Source organism: Callorhinus ursinus, unplaced genomic scaffold (assembly GCF_003265705.2).
Source record: "Callorhinus ursinus isolate GAN/ISIS: 27379988/994484 unplaced genomic scaffold, GSC_fseal_2.0 scaffold11, whole genome shotgun sequence".
Taxonomy (NCBI): domain Eukaryota; kingdom Metazoa; phylum Chordata; class Mammalia; order Carnivora; family Otariidae; genus Callorhinus; species Callorhinus ursinus.
This window is the reverse complement of record NW_027397073.1, coordinates 42,593,845-42,617,635: the sequence shown is the minus strand read 5'-3', so window position 1 is coordinate 42,617,635 and position 23,791 is coordinate 42,593,845.

Here is a 23,791-nt window from a genome sequence, read left to right as displayed (position 1 = left end):
TCACACATGAAAGGAGGATCTTGGCAGATATTATTCTTTGTGGAATTAAAATTTGATGGTTTTCAACTCAGTGAGGCTCACTGAATCATCTTTCTGCCAGATATCCCACCTGTTTCCATATCATTTCTCAGTTTGGGCCTCATTCTAATACACATGTAAACGAGGTTGACTGCTCAGAAAAGAGAAACGGATCATTCAATCATCCATTTACTTAGTAGGTTTTTATTGAGTGCTTAACACGCACTAAGAACCCTGTTGTGTAGGAAGACACCATAGTGATTAAAACACACATTTTCTCTGTTCTCACGGAGATTAGAATCTAAAGTTGAAGAAAGACAATCAAATCATCACATATGGTAAATCAGTTTAGTGATTTCTCTGAAGGGAAGAGCACAGTGTTTGGGGGAATCTACAAGAGAGCTGGATATCACATTAAGGAAGTCAGGGAGGGATCCCCAGAGGTTGAAGACACAATGCTCAAACTGAGATTTGAAGACTAATTTGGAGTTTACTAGGTGAAGACAAAGAGGAATTTCAAAAAGAGAGAGTTGCATGTGAAAAGGACCCACATAGAAAGTAACATGAAATTACATAGAAGTGGCTGACAAGCAAACTATCTGAAATTTGCAGAGCAACATAGGCTAAAAGTTAAGACAGGAACAAGAAGAAGGAGGGCAGAATAAGAACCACTTTATCCTGAAAGCCTCAGAAAACTGTTGAAGCATTTTATTCAGGAGTGGAGGATTATATTTTCTGGCTTCAGTGGAGTGGAATAAAGAAGGGAGCAAGACAAACAGAAGGCCATTTAAAAGGAGAGATAACAACCGATGGAAGAGTGGTGAAGATGAAGATGAATATGGTACTAGTCGTGGGAATTAGAGATTGAGACCCCTTTGGAAGATGCAAGAAGAGTTGTTAAATAGGCAACTGTATCTATAAAATTGGACCTCAGAAATGAAGACTGGAATGGCAGTGGAAATGCAGGAGGCATACACATGTAGGTGGTATTTGAAGTCATGTGCATAAGTGAGAATGAATAATGAAGAAACAAGAGTAAGAAAAGGAGAAAGACTGGACGAACTTGAAATCTCACATTTAGAGGCAAGGAAGAGGGTGTTGAGGGTGAGAGACAGGGAATGAACAAAGAGTAGGAGGGAAACCAGGAGAGTCCTGTGAACGTGTCTGCCAATGTCTAATAACCGCCAGAATACCATTTCCAGTTAAGGTTAATTTAATTACTAGGAAACCAGTTAAGGGTACATAGCAAGTTCGCTCTAGAAAGTTTCTATATAAAGAAACAACTTGTTGGCATCAGCCCTGTATTTGCAACTATTTAGAAAACTTGACTAAATGTAATGAGGTGCATGTGATTCTTTCTACATAACTAGAAACTTGGAAATAGAAGGCAAAACTTTTTTAGCAAAACTATGTTTAATTGAATCAGTTTCTTGCTTATTATTATAATGTAGTTTTCTATTACATTGTAAAATGTGTTTCTTTTGATGAATCTGTTATTTATTCACTTTTTAGCATGTTAGATATCATAATAAACCTATGCAAACAATTTTTAGCTTACATTTCATGACTAATTTAAATCTTACACTGTTGGGGGAATTTGACTATATATATTTCACTAACCTTGTTCTAAAACTAACCACTTCTTCAAAGATCTCTGGTCCGTTTTGGTGGGGAATAGAATTTAGAATCCAAAATGTAGGCGATAGGTGTGTTTATTAGGCCAAATTTTAATGCCAATCTTTGTTCTAGCCCCTGGCAAATATATCAACCAACCAACAAATAAACAAAAATGCTTACTCTTAAATTGAGCTGCGAGCAAAAGGTAGAATCCAGGTGACAATTCTACAGCACTGCCGGCAAATGTAATAGGACATTCATTATTATAATTAAGCACATCAAAAAGTTTGTCAGGCTTGAACTAATTCTCATAAAAATTAAACTCATTTTCAACTTACATTTAGATAGTTAGACTTAGCCAGGATTTCAAAATTTTGAAAATCAAGTTTCTTCTCACCTTAACTGAATTAAAAAATGCTAGATAAATTTAAAATTTTGTTAAACATTTAAAAATACCATTTTTCTAAGAATCTAAATTTCTTTCCAAGGCATGAACTAATTGTACCATTTAAAATTAATAGCTTGGCTATATACATTTTTTGCTAATAATTAGATGTTTAAGTGTGTGTAAAATGTGAACACATTTTTGCTAAGATCTGCAGTGTGTTAGACTCAAGCTAGCCTTTGCACTAAGATGAGAACATGAGAGTTAACAAAATCCAAAATCTGGTTATGATTACACAACATAAAGTTAAAAACTTCTTTATTAAAGAGGAATACTTTATGATAAATTGTCACTCTGTCTCTTAATATAACCCACTCACCAAGCTTTTATTGTTGTTACTTATAGCCCTTAGCAATGCTTGATATTATTCAATGATTACATTCATTTTTTTTATTCCCCTTTTCCTCCATTAAAATGTGTGTTTCAGGAGGGCTGGAACTTTTGTCTCCAGCACCTAAATGGTACCTGAGCCCTAGTATTCTAAATACATAGCTGTTTGATGAATGAATCAATCATACACAGTGGGAAAAAGAGGAAATTCTGAGTTGACTGTGATCTGCTGTTGGAAAGATATGTCATGGGAAACTGTATCATGGAAGATCTGGATTGTCAAAAGGAAATTGAGGGACTGGGGTGAGTGTGTGGGGAGAACAGTTCAGGGCAAATAGGTCAGGGTATTTATCAAGAGAAAGTAATGACCCAAGTTACTATTCTTTCGTATTCTCAAATGAAGTGTTCATATAGATAGAAGAGTGAAGATTTTCAATTTTAGGTCAGGTTACTTTTTATCTTAAATAAGTAAAGGTTTAAATTGTAATTAGAAATGTAGTAAAATTAACGTGTGAGCATGAAACCATTAAGTACTTAAGGGGATTCCGGGTCACAAGTGGAGGTCAAATTTTAAAAAAAGAAAAGAAAAAAAGACTAACAGGTTATAACATCATGGTGCTACTATAATACATGTGATCTTTTATACACGCAAAAGAAATAAAAAAGAATGATATCTATATGCATTGCACTGTGTATGCATACACACACACACTTATGTTGCTGGGATTTTATATGTTTTTATAGAGTTTAAATCGTTTGTCTCTACATATATCTAATCACCATGGCCAATTTCCAGGCAGCCATAATTACAGTTTTTCACTCTTACCAAACTTCTTACTACTTCCAGAAGGCCCACAGCTCTACCTCAATGATTGTGAATATACTATTTCCTGTAACTGGAAACACTTTTCCTTTTCCCATTTTTTTTGTTGGTTTTGTTTTTAATCTTGTGCCATCTGAGGAGAATGCAGTGTAATCAGAGGATCGATATCTTTCCGAGATTACAAATAAGAAATCATGGCAGATGTCCAAACAAGTCATCCATACACAAGGGGGATCTCAGCGCATAAGCAATGTTCAGAGAGTACGAAAACACACACGAGAGGGATTTCAAAGGAAGTTGCTCAAAATAACAGCTCTGGCTTTTTATAGGTTGTCTTCGACCTATAGAAATGGAGCTGAACTAGAACAAATGATAGAACTAACAGTAGCCTAGCATGGTCCAGAGCAAGTTTAATTAAAAGTATCTTTGGGTATCTTTGTGTACAGATGATTCTCAGCATTCCTGCCGACTAGGGAGGAGGTTGCTGAAAGAGGGTGAGAAATGTCTTTGGTTGAGGTTGCCAAGGTGGAATTAAAATTTCTAAACCCTGAGTATTGGAGAGGAGAGTTACAGATTCTTTGAGTGTGTGTGGAGCTCTTCATTAATAAGGCGAACAATATATGGAAAATTGTATCATTTTTTTTTGTCCATAAAAAAGTAATTACATCGTTTCAGAGGCACTTATGGAAAGAAAAACAAAACCCTTCATACCACTGCTGTACCATAAATGTTACAAATGCTTCAATCATGGCATTTGTCATACTGCATTGCAATTATATGTTTATATGCCTTTGTCAGATAGCACTGGCCTTGCCTTATTCACTTTTTTTTTTTTTTAAACTCCAAGGCTGAGCAGAGTACCTGGTACGTATAAAGCATTCAATGTGCTTTTGCTAAATCAATGAATTCTGTTTGCAGATATAAAACATGGCAATTGTGCAAGAGGAAAGGTCACTTTTAGAGATGATGTTATTTAAATGCTATGAGAATGAAGCCCAGAAACCTCCATTGTCATTCAAAACATTTGGTATCAGGGAATCCTGATGATTTATGAGAGGGAGAATGCCAAAAATAGCTTTATATGAACACGATGCAGGTATGAATCTTTTTTTGTGTTTGTAACCTAGTTCACTAACGGTTGCGAGTAGAAGAGGCAGGCTCATGAGGTACTAGTAAAGATAGTTGAAAGAAAAAGCTTCCATGGAATTTTTTTTCCCGAAAGTACTATCTGAAGCTTCGTTCCTGAGGTTTTTGCTAAGAGTATAGAGAATAGCATGTTTCCTCTAGAAATATGCAAACACTGGATTGATATTGCTGGAAGCTCTTCCATGAACTTAGAGAATGTTCCTTTTGTCACTGCAAAGAGTAGTATAAACGATATTAAGTAAAGAAAATTAAGTACCGAAAAGTATTTCCTGAGATTTGATGCCATGTGACATTCTGATTCCATAAAGTTTTAGCAACATATTCTCTGAATAAAGGGATTATAGTTATGTCTCAGGGCATTTTTTTTTTCCTTTGCTGTACCAGAATTTTCTTTCTCCCTATGTGTGAGGTAGTATATAAAGTGTACTATAAATAGATATACAGCTTTTAGCTTATTAATATTGTTGTTAATTAGATGCATTGTTTTATTTGAACTTAATTCCTTTTCACAAAGATTGCAAAATCCTCAGTTGGAATACAGAACACCCTTTCTCTTCACCTGCATGATTCCCAAGACATGCCTTAATTAGGCATTGTTCAACAAATCTTTATTGCGTGTGTGTTTTAAGGGTACATGTATATGTATATGTATATATATATATAACACATATATAATTTATATTATTTACTATATAGAATATATATTACTATATAATATATATTACAACATGTAATACAACATGTCATATAATAATATTACAATATGTAATACATATTATATATATAACACCATATATATTATTGCCACTTAATTTTTAGTTAGATATTGTTTTTTTTAAGATTTTTTTTAGTCATTTGACAGAGAGAGACACAGCGAGAGAGGGAACACAAGCAGGGGGAGTGGGAGAGGGGGAAGCAGGCTTCCCTCTGAGCAGGGAGCCCGATGCGGGGCTCGATCCCAGGACCCTGGGATCATGACCTGAGCTGAAGGCAAATGCTTAACGACTGAGCCACCCAGGCATCCCTAGTAAGATATTCTTTAAAGAATATGTGGTTATTAGAAGAAACAGATCTTAGTTTTTTTTAATAAGCAAAATTTGTATTATGTAAAATAGTCACTAATTAAGAAAACATTGCTTAAAATGTAAAATGTCTGGATAAATTGTTTTCTAATTTGACGAGATAATTCCAATCAGCAAAAATCATTCTATTTTGGAAAAAAAAATATCATACTAGCAAATTTTATAAATGATTCACTAGAGCTGTATAAAATGTACTTTACTCCCTAAAATAGTCCAACATATTTTCCAGATATATGATCTGAACAAAAACAAATTAAGTATCTGATAACAATTATTGGCAAAAAAAAGTTGGATTTATTTAGGGTTCAGTTCATATTCCTTTGATATTTGAGACTATTTTTTTTTTTAAGATTTTATTTATTTGACAGAGAGAGACAGTGAGAGCAGGAACACAAGCAGGGGGAGTGGGAGAGGGAGAAGCAGGCTTCCCGCTGAGCAGAGAGCCTGATGTGGGACTCGATCCCAGGATTCTGGGATCATGACCTGAGCTGAAGGCAGACGCTTAACGACTGAGCCACCCAGGCGCCCGATATTTGAGACTATTAAAGAAATCTATGAACAAAGTAATAGTAACAGTGGATATATTTAACTTCCTGTCTGTTTTTCCCTCACTCTCTCTGTCATAGCCCTGGTTTTGAACTGCCATGGCTTACTTTCATCGTCCTACATACCTAGCAAGAATCTGGTCACATTTTTATCTACAAAATGAAATATACTACTGTACTATTTAAAGCAGTGGCATTTGAATACCTACCTGATGATTTTATAACTGTGCCAGGCCATAAATAAGCCAACATTTAAGGCCAAGAGAGCGTCACTGAACCTCTCTCAGCCTACTGTGCCTAACTTGGGCATTATGAAGTGCTAAGATTTGGTCCTTTTGTTCTTCCTAGAGATTTAAAAAAAAAAAAAATTTCTTCCAACATGGAAGACTTCTATCTCCTGGGCTTTTTGCAGGTACCAGTCATCAGTGACAATTTCCATAATAAAAAAAAATCCTTTAGCTACCTAGAAGTGGCATTCACATCTGAAAAGGACCTCAAAGGTCATCTAATCTAGACTCACTTTGAATGCTTGAGTTCTTCCTACAGTATGCCTGTCAAGGGGTAGTTAAGCCATTGTTTGAATGCCTTCAGTGACAGAGTACATCACTGTTTCAGAAGCAGCACTAGCTTTCCATCAACCCTGGGCTACATGTTTATTCTTTTGAGCCCAAACGTATTTCTTGGTAATTCTCCTCCCATGGTTTCTAATGTTATCCCTTAACTCAGAGCATGCAGAGTGGGTCTAGCTCTCTGATTCACTCCACACGACAGCCCCTGAGATATTTTGGATATGACCTTGGTTCCCTTGGGAAGGCAGCAACACTGACAATGATGACCCATCAGGAGGCCACAGCTTGTGTTTAGTTCTTGAGGTGTGAGGGTTTGGGGGTTGGAGGAGGTACCAATGGACCTCTGGGAAGTGGGAGGGTAACGTGAAGGTCCTCACCACCTGGAAAGGTACCATGAGGATAGGTGAAAGGGAACAGAGCCTGCTAGGTGAGAAGTTTAAAAGCATACTTGGCTGACTTCACAGTTTGTCTAAGGCTATATGTAAACTTTATCATGTTGAAGTGATATTTTACTTAATGACATTATGCATGACTATCTGTCTCTTCTTGCAAGAAGAACACCCTAAACACATTATCAGAGCTCAAGGTAAAATCAAATATAATTCAAAACTGGCTACAAGGTCCATGTGCCATCAAGAAAAAATAGTGATCAAGGGATTGTACTCCGGGGCCAAGCTACCTCAATTCAAAACTGAAATCCATTATACAGGCTGTTTGATCTGTGGGTCTTAATCTCCTCATTTTTAAAAGTAGGATAATGATAGAACCTCTTCATCTTATAGTTGTAAGGTTTAAATGAGCTAATATAGTCACTGTATATTCATTTCTTTCAATGTTATTATATGTCTTCTGTAAGCCAGGTATCCTGTAGGTAGGAAGGAAGCAGAATCTTAAATTTGCTCTTGAATATTAAACAAATGATATTATACCATACTTCTCTGTGATATTCTCCTTGGTTAATACTTCCAATAACTTTATATTAAACCACAGATTTGGAGAGTGAAGTTAACCGGTTCCAAAATTTGTAATGAATTAATTTAGTTAACAAACCCTTCATGGCTCCATCAAACGTATTAAAGCATTTTAGTTAGGAAATGAAGAGAAGTTTTTTTGTCACTGAATTTTCTTTTTTCTTTTTAAAGATTTATTTGAGAGAGAGAGAGAGCAGGAGCAAAGGTGCAGAGGGAGAGGGAGAAGCAGGCTTCCCACCGAGCAGGGAGCCTGACGCGGGGCTTGATCCCAGGACCCCAGGATCATGACCTGAGCCAAAGGCAGATGCTCAACCGACCGAGCCACCCAGGTGCCCCTGTTACTGAATTTTGTTTCATATTTTCTTTTTTGTTTACTAGACTGTCTCTTTTTTTGAAAAATAAATCCCTTAAAGAACCTTGTTTTTAACACTAAGTCTTTTATAAGGAATGTCAAATATTTTTTGAGAAAAAAATCTAGAGCTGTACTCTATTGATTGAAATACATAAAATACATGAACAGTTTTTACAGTTTTTACTTTGTGTTACCAAGTTCATTTATTTCAATTGCAATGAGATTCTCTCTCCTGTAAACAATATTTCTGGAGTTGAACGACCTCTGTGGAGAAGAAGAAGAAGAAAAAAACCCTACAAACTCAGTTTATATCCTTAACTTCTCCAGTAAATACCATGTTTCATGAATAGATGAGCATTAATGCCTATTGGTTTTGTTTTCTTAACAAAGAAGTCAAAGACGCAATATCCTCTTATTGGCTTTCCTATTGTGTTAGAATGAACAACTTTAGTATTTGTGATTTAGGATATCATTACATATTTTTAAAATTTCAAAGGCAACTCTTGTGATTGTTATTTTTTTCATAAGAAAATACATGGTTACCAGGCTTTAAGTATGTATTTCAAGTAAGAATAATTGGGTACTAAGGCTTCCAAAGAGTTGTGGAAAATGAAGAAAGGAGATCAAATGTGAGACCTGTACATTCTCATGTTTTTGAATGGCTTTAAACTGAGAAAAGGGCAATTTCCATATCAGTGCCAAAGAAGAGGCCAATAGTTCTTGCCCTCTACCTCAACCAAAAACCAGAAAACTACAGTAAATTGTATCTTACTGTTCTCATAGATAGAACATAAATGTTCATAAAGGTCCATAACATAAACATTTGCCCTTATGTTGCAAAAGAACTCAAATATATGAAGTAGAGAAGAGAATTTCATATTTGAAAATGAATGCTACATTAAAAAGATAGTCCAGTTACATCTTACAATTTTTTAATATGACAGATTTATTATTGTTTTGGAGTACTTTCTCAACTCATTTTGGAAGCTTGCCTTGCAGTCTTTCTCCTTGTACATAGAGAGAAGGGCACTAGTGCAGAGTTCTACTTAGAACCTAGTCAAGTCTCATTGTACCTTTTTATCAGTGTCCACAGTCTTCTATCCATGAAGGACTGTGTAATTCAACCTAAGATATCTTGAATATACAACTTTTTAGAGGGCTGTCAGAAGTTTTCAAAATCATCAGTTTCAACCATAATGTGGTCTAAGAATCAAGTGAGCTTCATGTGGGCAATGTAGCATGAATGGTAGGGGCATGGGTAATGTAGTAGTTGCAAACTTGCACTACTACATAGACATTTTTTTTAAAGATATTTTAAAATTTATTTGACAGAGAAAGCCACAGTGAGAGAGGGAACACAAGCAGGGGAAGTGGGAGAGGGAGAAGCAGGCTTCCCGTTGAGCAGGGAGCCCGACGCGGGGCACGATCCTAGGACCCTGGGATCATGACCTGAGCCAAAGCAGACACTTAACGACTGAGCCACCCAGGCGCCCCTACCTAGACATTTGACTTGGGCAAGGCTACTTTTACAACTCACTAAGCTTCCTTACTCTCCTTATTGACCCAATGATCCCCAAGAGCCAATGGAGTCTTCCGAGAATAATTTTTTTCCAAATGTGTAAAATAGCATGCATAGAGTTTAATAAAATCAAAGAAAGGCAATGCAGCTCTAAAAACATCTGTGATCCAGATGTTTATGAAACAATTCTTCCCAGAGTCATAAGACTCATGGCCTGTCACTTCTGGGAAAGGTGTTTCTGTGAATGAGTTATTGCCATTGTGACATAAGGGATTCCTAGAGAAGAGAAACAAATATCTGCCATTAAATCCAGAGGTGCCTCTTTGTTCAATCCTTCTGTAATACAGGGCTAAAGGGCTTTTATGGCTACCAATGGTAAGATGGATTTTCACAAGCACTCACAGGCACATACAAATAAAAATAAAGTAGTTGGGAAGTAGACACCAAGGTCAATATCAGATGTCTTACAGTTCTCCGAATGTGCACTGTAGAATAGAGAACTGTAAAATTATGTGATGAAGCAAGCTGCATGTGTAGAGTGGAGCATGCTTGGTGTCAGATGGAGTGGGTCCTTTGAATAAGGGAAGTAAGATGAATAGGATTTAGAAAGTAGTAGGGAAAGAGAAGTCATCAAATGTGGCAGAAGGGAAAAACATAAAAATCACCCCTGTATGGATTTGTAGGCATTCCAATCTCCACCAGGTGCACATGACTGCTAAGGGCTTTCTAAGATAAGGAAGCAGCGTGAGGCAAAATATAACTTAACCATACATTAAGTCTGAAGCTACTTTTACAATAAGATAGATTTCTAATATTTATCATTTATCTTAGTATTAACTGGCTATTTTATGCACAGCATACAATTCTAAATCACTCAAAGCAAAAAACAAGCACTTTTCCTGTGTGATAGTATTACCTACTCATGGGCTGATGGATTGTGTTGAATTCCCTATGGTTTCCTTTATGTTTCTCGACAGTGAAGAAAACCAAAACTTCATAAAAAAAGTAAAACAGTACCTCTCAGATAAAGGTTTTCCCCTCCTCTCCCCCCTTGCCCCAATAAATGCTGCTCAAACAACTGGACTAGTTGCACTCAAATATGTCAGAATACTTTTATACTTCAAACTATGTACATAATTCTCAAGACGAAAATCTGTAAGGAATGATTTGTGCAGCAGCCCTTAGAGTAGCCCCGAAACTTGACAATTTCCTTTTGACCCAGGGTCCAAAGAGTTGCACAGTTTTTCAATCTAATCAGACTCCTGGATACGGGGGGAGACACCACATTCCACCTTTAACTCAGGCTGTAAACTGAATTCCAGCTGGGAACTGACCCTACTTCTTATTCTCTTCCTTCCATTTGCATGATTACAGAATCTAGTCCTGAGATCCAGTCCTTGAGAGTTGCTTTCGCATTCTGTCCTGTTTTGTTTTGCTTAGTTTTGTTTTGTTTTGTAATATTTTGGCAAAGGATTAAACTCATGCCACCTCTAGAGACCTGTCTAGCCAGCCCACACGTAGGTCAGTATAGATCAGGAAATAGCAGCATCCAGAACTAGTCTGTCAGTGGTTTCTGTGTCCAGATTTGTTGGAACATATGCCCACGTCAAATTGTATGAGGCTTTGATCTTGATTTTGCCTTGTGACATAAAAACATTGTATAACCGTGAGAGCATGTCTGGCTATATTCCTGTGAGTTTGTCATGCCATACATCTGCTAATACTGACTATTCAAGAGGATTGGAGATTGTCTTATGACCATTAGGTAGTATTGTAAAAATTAAATTTAGGAGATTGGAAAAAAATTTTTTTGGGTGTGCACCACATCTTTCCAATCATTTGGGAAGCTTCTTTTATGTAAAACAGGATCAACCTTAGCTTTTAGTTCTGCAATGTCATATTATTAGGTTCCTTTCAACTTTAATCGACTTTAGAAGCTCATTTGTGTTCTTTCGGTGTTCAAAGTAGAGAGAGTATTTTTCCTAGTCATTAAAGAGCATTAATACATTTTTTCTAAAAAATATGTTAATTAGTAAATACAGAATATTATGTGCTACTTCTACACCAAAACATACATGGCATTAACAATAGAATTGTGTTTTCTCACGGAAAGATAATATTGTTTACTTAAACACTTAGTGGGAAAGGAACTATCCTTACATACAAAAAAACATGAGGAAATAACCTCTAGGTTACAGCTAAATGTCTATGAAATGTGAGTTAAAATAAACATAAGTTTTTTTCCAACAGGCATGCCCAATCCAGCCATAACATTTACAAATTGCTACCGATATTTTAAACAAACCTAAGTTCAAAACTTTCTGTTTACATTTTGACACTATTGAAAACACTGAGGTTCAGTTTTTATTAATAATTCAAATCTGAAAGACATTATGCATACCATTGCTAGGGTTCTTGCAAAGTATGTTTACAGCACTATGTCATATTAGTGCTGAAATGCTATGCATAATTCACATGAAGATAGACATATACAGTCACTTTAAAGGTGTTTGAAACTATAATGGACAAGCTTCTTTAGATGTGATATGTTCTAAAGAGTCAGAATTATTGTATTCAGTCTAACTCTAAAAATTCATTCAATGGGCATGATTGAGCAACATCTACATGCCAGGCTCTGTGATAGATGAAGAAGACATAATCTCTGACCTTGGTGTACCCATAGTCTACTAGAATAAATATGTATAGGAGCAATTGAAAAAAATTAATTTTCTAAGTGCTAGTGTGGAGGTTTTCACAGGGTCTTAAAAGAGGAACATTGAGAGAATGGTCTGAGGATGGTGATGAAAAGATGAGAGGAAAAAACAGATACTGAAAGAAATTAAAGATTTCAAAGAAGGTATAATTCATCAAATGAGTGCCATTGGTATTGGAAGAGCAGTTGAACAACAACAAAAAATTAGGTGAGGCTGCATCGGCCACTTCTATGAAGTGATCTCGGAAATAGCAGGCAATCATTTGAGACTTCTCATTTGTAAATTGAGATTAATACTGGTCATATCAATCATTCATTATAAAGATCAAACAAGACCATTAATACAAGTTGCCTAGCAGAAATCCTAACACATAGTAACCAACCACTAAATAAGTTTTATTTCTTTCCTCTGCCACTGAACATATGAGTGAATGAGCTTTATGATTATAGCCACCAATCATGGAATCATCCAGGGGAGCCCCAGACACTGTGGAAGAGAGACACATCATCTCTTATGCCCTGTTCAATTTTTTGACACTCAGAGTCTATGTACATAGTAAATGATTGTTTTGTACCATGCATTTCAGGTAACTTGTTATCCAGCATTAGATAACTATAACACTCCCCAACCACAAACCTTAACTCTAAGCCTGAATTTATTAGTAGAGACTGGAGATGAATAGGATCATTCAACATGAGTATAGTCTTGTAAGTACAAAGTTCAAGCAAGACTGGACAGGTTGAGATGCCTAATAGCAAATGGCTTAAATATGCACTTAGAGTCTCAGATCAATACAAAGGGCATAAAGACAGGACTTGGAGAAAAGGCATGAGCCAGGAATGGAAGGTCTCCATGTTGGTCCAGTAAGATTTAGGATTGCAAGTCTGTGTGGTCAGAGAATAGAATGTTAAAGATTAAGACTCAGTGATGAACTAATTTTGCCTAATCAAAAGTTTTCTTGTTTTTATATGATGCTGGGAAGTTAACTCAATTGGAGTTTATAAGGAGTTTTGAATACACTAGAAAAAAGTTATTGAAGAAAAGGGTATTATTAGCAATGTAGAATTTGTAATGGCATTTATTATTGCTCACAGTAACAAATAATGATAATATATCTCTCTTAACTCTTTGCCATAGTCAAAGCTGTTCAGCAGAATATTTTTCCTTCCTTATTGTTCAAAAATAATTGAGATGAAAACACAGGAACAACGCCACCAGCCTCAGTCTCCTGTCATGATAATCAACTACAACACATCAGGGAGTAACTGAAAGCATGTTCTTAAAATAATGATTCTTATTGTCTGTCTTTAGTGTGGGGAAACAATGCCAAAAATAGCTGATATTTACAAAAGTGACCTGAGTGAGATATTTAACAACCTGCAATATGAGTGCCAACTAACTTTCAGACTATGCATTATGAAAAAAATGCAGAAATTACCATACAATATACCACCTAGTAACTAAAGTTCCTTTTCACAACGTCAGTAATTGTACAATGCTTCAGAAAAAAAGCTATCAAAAATAGAAAAACATTAAGTACAGAGGCCAGTTGAATCCAGTTGAGCATGTTTGGTAGTAGACAAGAACAACTGATGAATTAAAACAAAAAGGAAAATTCTGGGGGAAAAGACCGATGTTAAGTGTGGGAATAAGAGTCAGAAAAGAGGAATGGATGATTGAGGATAAAGATTCAGCGCAAAGTCTTCACATTGGACAAGAAACTGTTATTCTCTTACGTCAGTGAACAAAGAACTATAAATGAATTTAGAGACACACTGAGTGAGGAAGTTGATGGGATCACGAATGCTATCCTCTGTCATCTCAGAAAGAATGTTAACAGACATGATTGAGCAACAACTACACGCCAGGCTCCATGATTCAATCGCAAAGGCTAAGCATTCTGCAAAAGCTCTTTTGTGTCAAGAAGACCGTCAAGAATAATCTCAGGACAGAATTGTGGAAGAAATTCTATGTGATCAATAACATATAATCCTCCAATATCCAAAAAAAAATATTGTCAAATTGAAGTAAATGCTTAAGACGTGTTTCTAAGGGAAAAGGAAAAATAAAAAGAGACAGTATGTAGTGAGAGGTAATACACTAGCACATTTCAGAGGATAACATATCAGAATGTTTATGCAAGAAAAGTTTATGCAACTCTAAGTGTTGTCCGTGTCTATCGCTGAAAGAGGTTCTTTCTAGTCAGTTTGAAATTCGGTGATTTTCAGATCTTAAAGAGGATCAGTGCCCTAGCCAAAAGTATTATCTGTCAGCTAAATATGCAGATATCCAATGGCCTTTGAGATTATCTCAAGACAGCTGCCCAGTAGAAACACACCATATAGAATGATCCACCCAATTTTCTCTCAAATAATTTGATATCAAGAAATAAAGAGGAATCGTGGAATAGATATAGTAGTAGAAACAAAATGTTTAGCCACAGAGAAACAGAGGGAAAAGAAATAGAAACAGATCCAGAGATAGGCTGAATCATAAGAAAGCACAGTCACTCAAAGAAGAGGTCACCCCCTTTTAAGCTGAAGACCTGATGGCAAGTCACCTGCCAGGCCATGGGCATATTTAGGGTTGTCATTATTTCCAAATGACAATCTGTGCCATGTGCAGGCTATGGAGGTGTGTGGGTGGTTGTAAACAGGCACATAATGAGGTTATCAATACAAAACTCTGTAACCTGGGATAATCTGCAGTACCTTCAGTGTACCTCAATAGTAGGGTTTGTGTCAGATCAAGTTCCTGATTGAACACCTGAATTACAAAGTGCAAGATGCCCAAGACTCATGAGGTTTGGATCCTATGCAAATTCTGGCTGCACAACTATTTCCTGCAATGTGAAATTCACTAATGAGTGGCTTATACCTTTCAATCCAGTCCTTCCATATTATTGTCTAAGGACATGAGCTGGACTTTGAAAAACTGTAGTCATTTAAAGTATAGTTATATCAATAAAAATGATAAGTTGATATTCAACAACTATGGGATGCTTAAATAACAATGTAGCCAAATGATAAGTTTTATTCATATATTAAATCAGGTTTTAGAAGTATATTCATTGGAAATGGTATTATGTTCACAATATAATAGTAAGTGAAAATAATGAATATAATTTTATTATGATTTTGTAAATATATAGAGATAATAATAGAAAAACATTGATGCTAATTAATGGTGGCAAATCCTGGACCAGATAATAGGCAATTTTCTTTCTTTATTTCTTATGTGTTTCCTTAACATTCTGTAAGGTACAGAACATATTTGATAATTATGAAGTACTACATAAAGTCACTTGAAACTAAAACTTAAAATGCGAAAGAGAATGTCTTGTTTAAAGTACGTTTCTAGTACTGTAGAAATGACCTGTTCAAGTCCAACAGCACATTTCAGAGGATATCTCTCCTCTGAAGTTTCTATCTCTCATCTTAGGACAATATATCTCTCCTCATCTTAGGACAATATATCTCAAACTAATGTATTGCTTTAGGAGCTCCTCCCCAGTTCTGTTAGATGACCAGCAGTCCATTACAGTTTTCAGAGTAATCTTGGTTCTTTCTTATGGAAATCTTTAACTGGTGGACAGAGATTTAACATGTAGGGTGTCAAAATATTCCCAAGGCATTAATACCCATTGAAGGTCAAAATGTTGGTAGACAAAGCACATTTTAACCACTGTTTTCATCAGCATGAAGGGAGTAGCCCTGTCTTCCAAGTCAGCATCATCTCTTGTCTGGTTAATGCAATAACCTCTTCCTTGGCCTCCCTGCTTTGATGTTTGGCACCCTATTGTCTGTCTTGACATGACAACCAGTAATTCTTTTCAGTTATAAGGATTATTTCACTTCTCTACTCCAAACTCTGCCAAGGTCTCCCATTTCACTAAGAATAAAAACATGAATGCTACCAAGAAGGTTTTACATGATCTGTCCCCTGTTTCTTCTCTGAACCATCACCTGCTGTGCTTTTTTTTTTCTCACAGCTTTCTAGACACTCTGTGCTCCTCACTATTCCTTGAACACACTATGCGAACTCCTACATGAAGACTCCTGCCCTCACTGTTCTCTCTGCCAGGAATTCTCTTCAGCCAGCTGTCTGCGTGGCTGAAGGCTCATCTACCTCTAATTTTCTTTAAATGCCATCTTCTCAATAAGGCCTTCAATGATAACCATTTCATAAATTTTAACAAGTCCCCATGTTTCCTACATTCCTGATTCCCATTACCCTGATCCACTTTTCATTTTTCTATAGAATTTAATAATTTCAATATTCAGAATAACTCAGTTATTTATTATGTCTACTATTAAATGTTTATCTTTACCTACTAGAATATAAATTCACAAAGGCAGTAATTTTTGTATGTTTTAATCACCAACACATCCCAAGTATGTCAATACATATCTGGCATTCACTAAGCACTTAAGAAATATTTGATGAATGAAAGAGATATCTCTTTTCTTGATGCTCCAAATAAAAGGAAAAATATAAATTTATTCAACTAGAAATAAGCAGGCACAGGTTTCCCAATGACATATTACAGCTTTTGAAAAATACGTTATCACTTCATACTCAAGATTATCCTAAATAACCTAGAAATCCCATTCCAACTTTTTGGAAGAAATAATTGCTGTGGCAGAATCATCCAGATAATTCCAAACGTCTGCTCTCTCTGGTTGTGGCTAAGAAGAAACTGTCCAGCCAGAAATTATATTCCTTTGCTATGGGATGAGTACCAGTGGAATATGAGTGAAAGTAAGGTGTATCATTTCCAAAACAAGATGGCTAACTGAGTGCACTTATTTCCAAACCCTCTCTTTACATGTTTGTCAACTAGGAGTAGAGAACCCTGAGACACTAAAGGATAGTATGTGACAAAGTAAAAAATCCCTGAATCACTACATAGAAGAAAGCTACCTGTCAATCATTAATACCTGCATTTGAATATTAGATGAGTTAGAAATATATACTTATTGTGTTAAGTCATTGAAATTTGTGGATTTATTTGGTATACCAGATGGCATGACCTTAAATGCAAAAAGAATTTAGTTAGGATATAGAGTTGGGCATCACAAATTGATTACAACTCCAGAATTCTTGATCTTACAGAACTGTGCAATTCAAGTGTCCAATCAGGAAAAAAAAATTCCCAGGATGGACCTCTGTTGCTTAGTGATATTGGTACAGTCAAATGGTTATGAAAGGTATTCATAAGGACAGGATACATAGTCTGATTTTATAACCAAATTAATATGGAATATAAATATAAGAAAAAATAAATGTAATAGATGAATTTGATGAGTGTGGTTGTTTGGAGGTCCTGGTAAAGGCTTCAGCCACGTTTAGTACACATGGGGGATTAGTAAAAGATTATATAAAGAAGTTATGTATGAAAGAGGCTCTAGTTTATTACTTTGAAGATAGAATAATAGGATACTGCCATGTTACAGTATCAGAAGTAAGTGATATATCTTTTCAAAGGTTGGTGACAACAAAGAGAGAAAAAGATTTAATTTCAATAATAAAGTATATTTTCAATAGAAAATGTTGTAATTATTGAGGAAAAACTCTTTATGATGAAATAATTTCAAAAGAGTGAAATTGGCATGGAATGAAAGAATTCTTTCATAGTGATCTCTAGAAAAAGAAATGTAGAGTTCAGTGATTTTTTTGAGTGTAAAGAAGCAAAAAGAAGAAAACTAAATGAATGGAAATTTGCCTGTAGAACTAGAAGCAATTAAGGTCTTGATTTCTTCAACTGAAGGGAGTCAAAATTAAAGTTTTCATGAGGTAAAATATCTTCCACGGTACCCTCAAATTTTACTTTTTTTAAAAAAAGATTTTATTTATTTGAGAGAGAGAGGGTGAGCACTAGTGGGGGCAGAGGGAGGGACAGAGGGAGAGGGAATAGCAGACTCCCTGCTAAGCACAGAGCCAGACATGAGGGTCGATCCCAGGACCCCAGGATCATGACCTGAGCCAAAGACAGGTGCTTAACCAACTGAGCCACTCATGTGTCCCTCAAATTTTAATAAATGTAATAAAATGAGTGTAGCCTTACAGTAGGATTTTGCTTTAATTATTTATCATGTCCCCAATGCACTCTGATTTCCTTAACAAATGGAACCTATTATGTATTATTGTAATTATATGTTTACTTATGTTTCTCATTCTGGACTATGACATCCCTTTGTGAACCGAATAGAGGCTTAGGACGTATTTTTAAAAATAAATGAATAAATGACTAGAAGGACATATGAATGGATGAATGTTTCCCAGAGCATGTGCAAAACAAACTGATGACAGATATTATTCTCAGACAGATACAAAGAGAATTCATAAACTTATTTTTCAGATTCTAACCTGGGTCCCTTCACTTTCTCAGTTTTAAAGTTTCAAAAAAAAAAGGACAAGAGCTCCCCCCGCCTCAACCTAGCAAAAGTATGAACACTTTTTCTCAATATGATCTTCTGCTTAAGAGAGGAAACTCTTAACCTTTTGTAGCGGAATGTACTACAAGCAGAGGAATTAATTTGAATAAAGATCTGGAGATGTCACAACTATTTATAATTTAAGAAGATGGAAAATATAAAATCACATGGTAACAGATTACTGTTTTAGAAACATCTATAGATCAAAAGTTAGAAGACGTGAATTCTAGATCATATTGCACCAGGTAATTATAATGACATTTCACCATTTAGAACTTATATGTTAAAAAAAAAAATGAAGAAAAAGAACACAGCAAACATTCTGCCCTAGTAATTTTCAGGTAATTAACCTGCTATCAATGATTAAGTTTGTTTTATGTTCTGGTTGTCATGAAAAACTCTTCAATCCAGTATTTAATCTAGTTTTGAATAGTAATCAAGTTTTATTATGCCCACTGTCTTATAGCTACGGAAACTGAAGCTTACCAAGTTAAATAACTAGCCCAAGGCAATGTTACTAGTCATGGATGAAGATTTGAAGTCAGTCTCTGGCATCAGGCCCTGAGATCTTTTTTTTTTAATTATAACTTTTTTTTATTATGTTATGTTAATCACCATACATTACAGCATTAGTTTTTGATGTAGTGTTCCATGATTCATTGTTTGCATATAACACCCAGTACTCCATGCAGAACGTGCCCTCTTTAATACCCATCACCAGGCTAACGCATCCCCCCACCCCCTCCCCTCTAGAACCCTCAGTTTGTTTTTCAGAGTCCATCGTCTCTCATGGTTCGTCTCCCCCTCCGATATCCCTCCCTTCATTTTTCCCCTCCTGCTATCTTCTTCTTTCTTTTCTTTTTTTTTTAACATATAATGTATTATTTGCTTCAGAGGTACAGATCTGTGATTCAACAGTCTTGCACACTTCACAGCGCTCACCATAGCACATACCCTCCCCAATGTCTATCACCCAGCCACCCCATCCCTCCCACCCCTCACCACTCCAGCAACCCTCAGTTTGTTTCCTGAGGTTAAGAATTCTGCATATCAGTGATATCACATGATACATGTCTTTCTCTGACTGACTTATTTCGCTCAGCATAATACCCTCCAGTTCCATCCACATCATTGCAAATGGCAAGATTTCATTCCTTTTGATGGCTGCATAATATTCCATTGTGTATATATACCACTTCTTCTTTATCCATTCATCTGTCGATGGACATCTTGGCTCTTTCCACAGTTTGGCTATTGTGGACATTGTTGCTATAAACATTGGGGTGCATGTACTTCTTTGGATCCCTACATTTGTATCTTTGGGGTAAATACCCAGTAGTGCAATTGCTGGGTCATAGGGTAGCTCTATTTTCAACTTTTTGAGGAACTCCCATACTGTTTTCCAGAGTGGCTGCCCCAGCTTGCATTCCCACCAACAGTGTAGGAGGGTTCCCCTTTCTCCACATCCTCACCAACATCTGTCGTTTCCTGACTTGTTAATTTTAGCCATTCTGACTGGTGTGAGGTGGTATCTCACTGAGGTTTTGATTTGGATTTCCCTGATCAGGCCCTGAGATCTTAACCACTAGAGACCACTGCTTTTCTAATGCTGAAAAATATATGTGAAGATGTTCCTTCTCAATATATGTGCCCATGATAGTTACACTTAAATCACCATAGATAGTTACATGCAATTTACATACTCATTTTTCTACTTAAAGTGTTTTCAAAACTAAAACCCAAACAAAACAAAACAACTGTTTTCATTGCCTCCATCTCTAATATCTACCTATATCAACTAATGCTATTTATCACTCAGGACTTATGGCAAGGACAGTCTCCTTTATGAAGAAACCCCAATTCACAAATCCCTAAAAAATTATCTCCTTAAATAAGCACTACTAACACTTTAAAAAATAACCTCTATAAAAGTAGTACCTCCTATGGCTAAGAGATTTTAGCCAAATAGATGTCTATCCAATGGGACTGTGATTGCCTAGAGGTCAAGAAAGGTGTCGTGGGCATCTTTTTCTTTTTTTCCAGGTTTATTGAGATATAATGGACAAATAAAAGTTGTATGTATTTGGATGTATAACACGATGTTTGTATATGTGTATACATTGTGAAATGATTCCTGCAATCAAGCTACTTAACATATCTGTTACCTTAGTTACCTTTTGTGTGTGTGTTTGCAGTGAGAACACTTAAGATCTACTGTTAACAAACTTCAAGCATACAATACAGCGTTATTAACTATAGTCACCAAGCTGTACACTAGACCACCGAAACTTATTCATCCTACATAACTGAAACTTTGTATGCTTTGACCAGTATCCCCCCCATTTCCTGCTACTCCAGGCCCCTGGCAACCACCATTCTACTCTCAGCTTTTATGGATTTGACTTTTTTAGACTGGACATAATTGTGAGATCATGTAGTATTTGTCTTTCTGTGTTTGGTTTATTTTACTTAGCATAATATTCTTCAGGTTCATCCATGTTGTCACAAAGAGCAGGATTTCCTTCTTTTTAAAGGCCGAATAATATTCCATTATGTATATATACATGCACACAGTGGAACATACATTATGTATATAATTATGTATATTATTATATATACAATGGAATATATACGTATAATTTTCTTTATCCATTCATCTGTCCCCAACACCTAGGTTGTTTCCATATCTTGCCTATTGTGAATAATACTTCAACGAACCCAGCAGTGCAGATATATCTTCAAGATACTGGTTTCACTTCATTTGGATGTATACCCAGAAGTGGGATTTCTGGATCATAGGATAGTTCTATTTGTGATTTTTTGAGGAAACTGCATACTATTTCCATAATGGTTGTACTAATTTTCATCCCCACCAATACTGTACAAAGGTTCTTAGTCATCTTTTTCATTATATGGGGCTTTGCTCATAGCAGGTAGGTGCCCAATGAATGATTATGGCATTGAATAATTTTGAAAAAGTGTAAGTCCTAAGTAAACAAAAGATATTGTCAATAGTCATGTTTATTGATGATTTAAACTATTCTTAGAATTCAGAATTTTAAAAATATATATTATGCATATTCCATAAAATGAAGTATATGCTATTTCCATTCTGCCATAGAGGAAATGAAAGTCTGATGAAAACTTCCTCAATAAGACTATCAATTTACAATCTAAATATTAGGACAAAAAAATCATTGCTCCATATCCTAGTTTACAGTCAATTAAAAAATTTCTTCAGTTATTGAATAAAAAAAAAAGATGCTCCATCTGCTAATGCTAGGAAAATTGGCTTCACAGCTGGCTGACTGGTTCATTCGGCAAGAAATCGGTCAACTTTCAAAGACCTGAAAAATACATCTATACAGTGCCAGGAATAATAAAGTTGCCAATACAACTTGGAGTAAAGAACTCAGGCAATTAGAGTAACTTGGAAAAATAAAAACAAATCATATCCTCACTGACTCTCTCAAGCTAAACTAATACTATGTTTAACACTTGGACCCATTTTGCTGAATTGTCTATTGTAAATTTTCATATCATCATAAACATTTAGTATTAAAACTCTTTATAGTTTAGAGCCTTCTCTTCAGTCATCTGTTCTTGATTTCCCTCCCATGTTCTGCCAAGCTAACTCACCTTTGCAGCATACGTGTTTCTTTTTTTTTGCCTTCAAGGGAAGGGAATGCTTGGTGTTTGTCTAGGATATTATGACTAAAATGTAGGATGTGCCTCCTACCAGGTGGGGTGCAACATAAAATGTATCCTACTCTGTCTTGCTGGGAAGTTGAGAGGAAGTTTGCCATTTATAGTGTTTTATATACTTCCTGTAAATGTGTAGGAAATGCTCGTTTGAAGTCCTGAAGCAAACTACCTTGATGTTCACAGAGATGAGATAAACTATTTGATGAAAGAAATCATATTCGAGAAAGAATCCTAGGAGAGGAAGGCGGACTCTTTATTTACATGAAGATCAAAGAAGCTCCACATGAATTGAGACTACATATTTTTTTTCCCTGGGTGATTTGGAAAGAATAATCTACATGGCTGAAAGAGAAAAGTGGTAAGTTTTTAATGACTGTATTTTGGTTTTATGTATTTAAAAAATATTACTAAGCAAACTCAAGTAGTATACTTGTAAAATTTGGGGGTTTTTCTTCAGAAAATACTCCATATTTTCCATAATGATAAATATTAAATCATAAGTGAATGTATTAAGGTAAAATACATTAAATATATTAAAATTATAATTAAATATATTAAAATCATCGATATTATGCTTTTTAGTTTTTACAAAATAACCAACAATTGGGCTTATGTGGGAAAAAAAGAAAGCTACACTTAACAAATAAATGCTATCAATGATTAAAGACCTTTATAATCAAAGCCAGTAGAGTATTGTGCAGATGTCAAGATAATTTAATACAATAAACAGAATTCCTCTAAATACCCAACACCATAATGATTTGCTGCCTAATATAATATCCTTTACTCTATAAAAGAATGGATGTTGCCCCCAAATGAGAAACTTAAGAGTGATGATTCATGTGAAGGGAAACCACACATTCTTAAATCATTAGCTTTTTCCTTCTGTTATGTAGCCTACCTTCTTTTTCTCCCTTATAAGGTTGACTGAGCTTTAAAGAATAGGAAGGAAGGCAAAAATGCAATCAACTTCAAAAAATTGCTTTGGCATAGCACAGCAAAATGCATCCAATTAAAACATTAAACAGTATGCTAATAATTATGTTTCCTTTCGTGCCTTTTCATCAAGGATTTCAAAGTCAAATTTATAATTCCTCAAGTATGCTTTGGACCTCTCTAATTCTGATTGCTGGCAAGTCTTCGTCCCTTCCCCCTTCCTAATCTGCATTGAAAATTCTAACTGAATTTATGGACAATCATTCTGCTCCCAAATCTGCAAGACTTGGGTTCTCCTTCATCTTCTGTTGCCTTTGCTTAGCTAGCTGAGTGACTAATTCCAGATAATTTGTAAGCAGAAGTTGGCCAATTAAAAATGTTAAAAATTTGAATTATGGGCTTTTAAATATGAATGAACTTTTATGACTTTCAGGTATAAGTGCTTAGTTTGAAGTGTACTACCAAAATTCTGCCTTCACAAGCAAAAGGTGATTAGCAAGGAGCATTAAGTTAAGCATGCAAATTAGTGCTTTTAGGGCTCTTTAAACAATGGTATCTCTGAATAGATTATCTGTAAATACC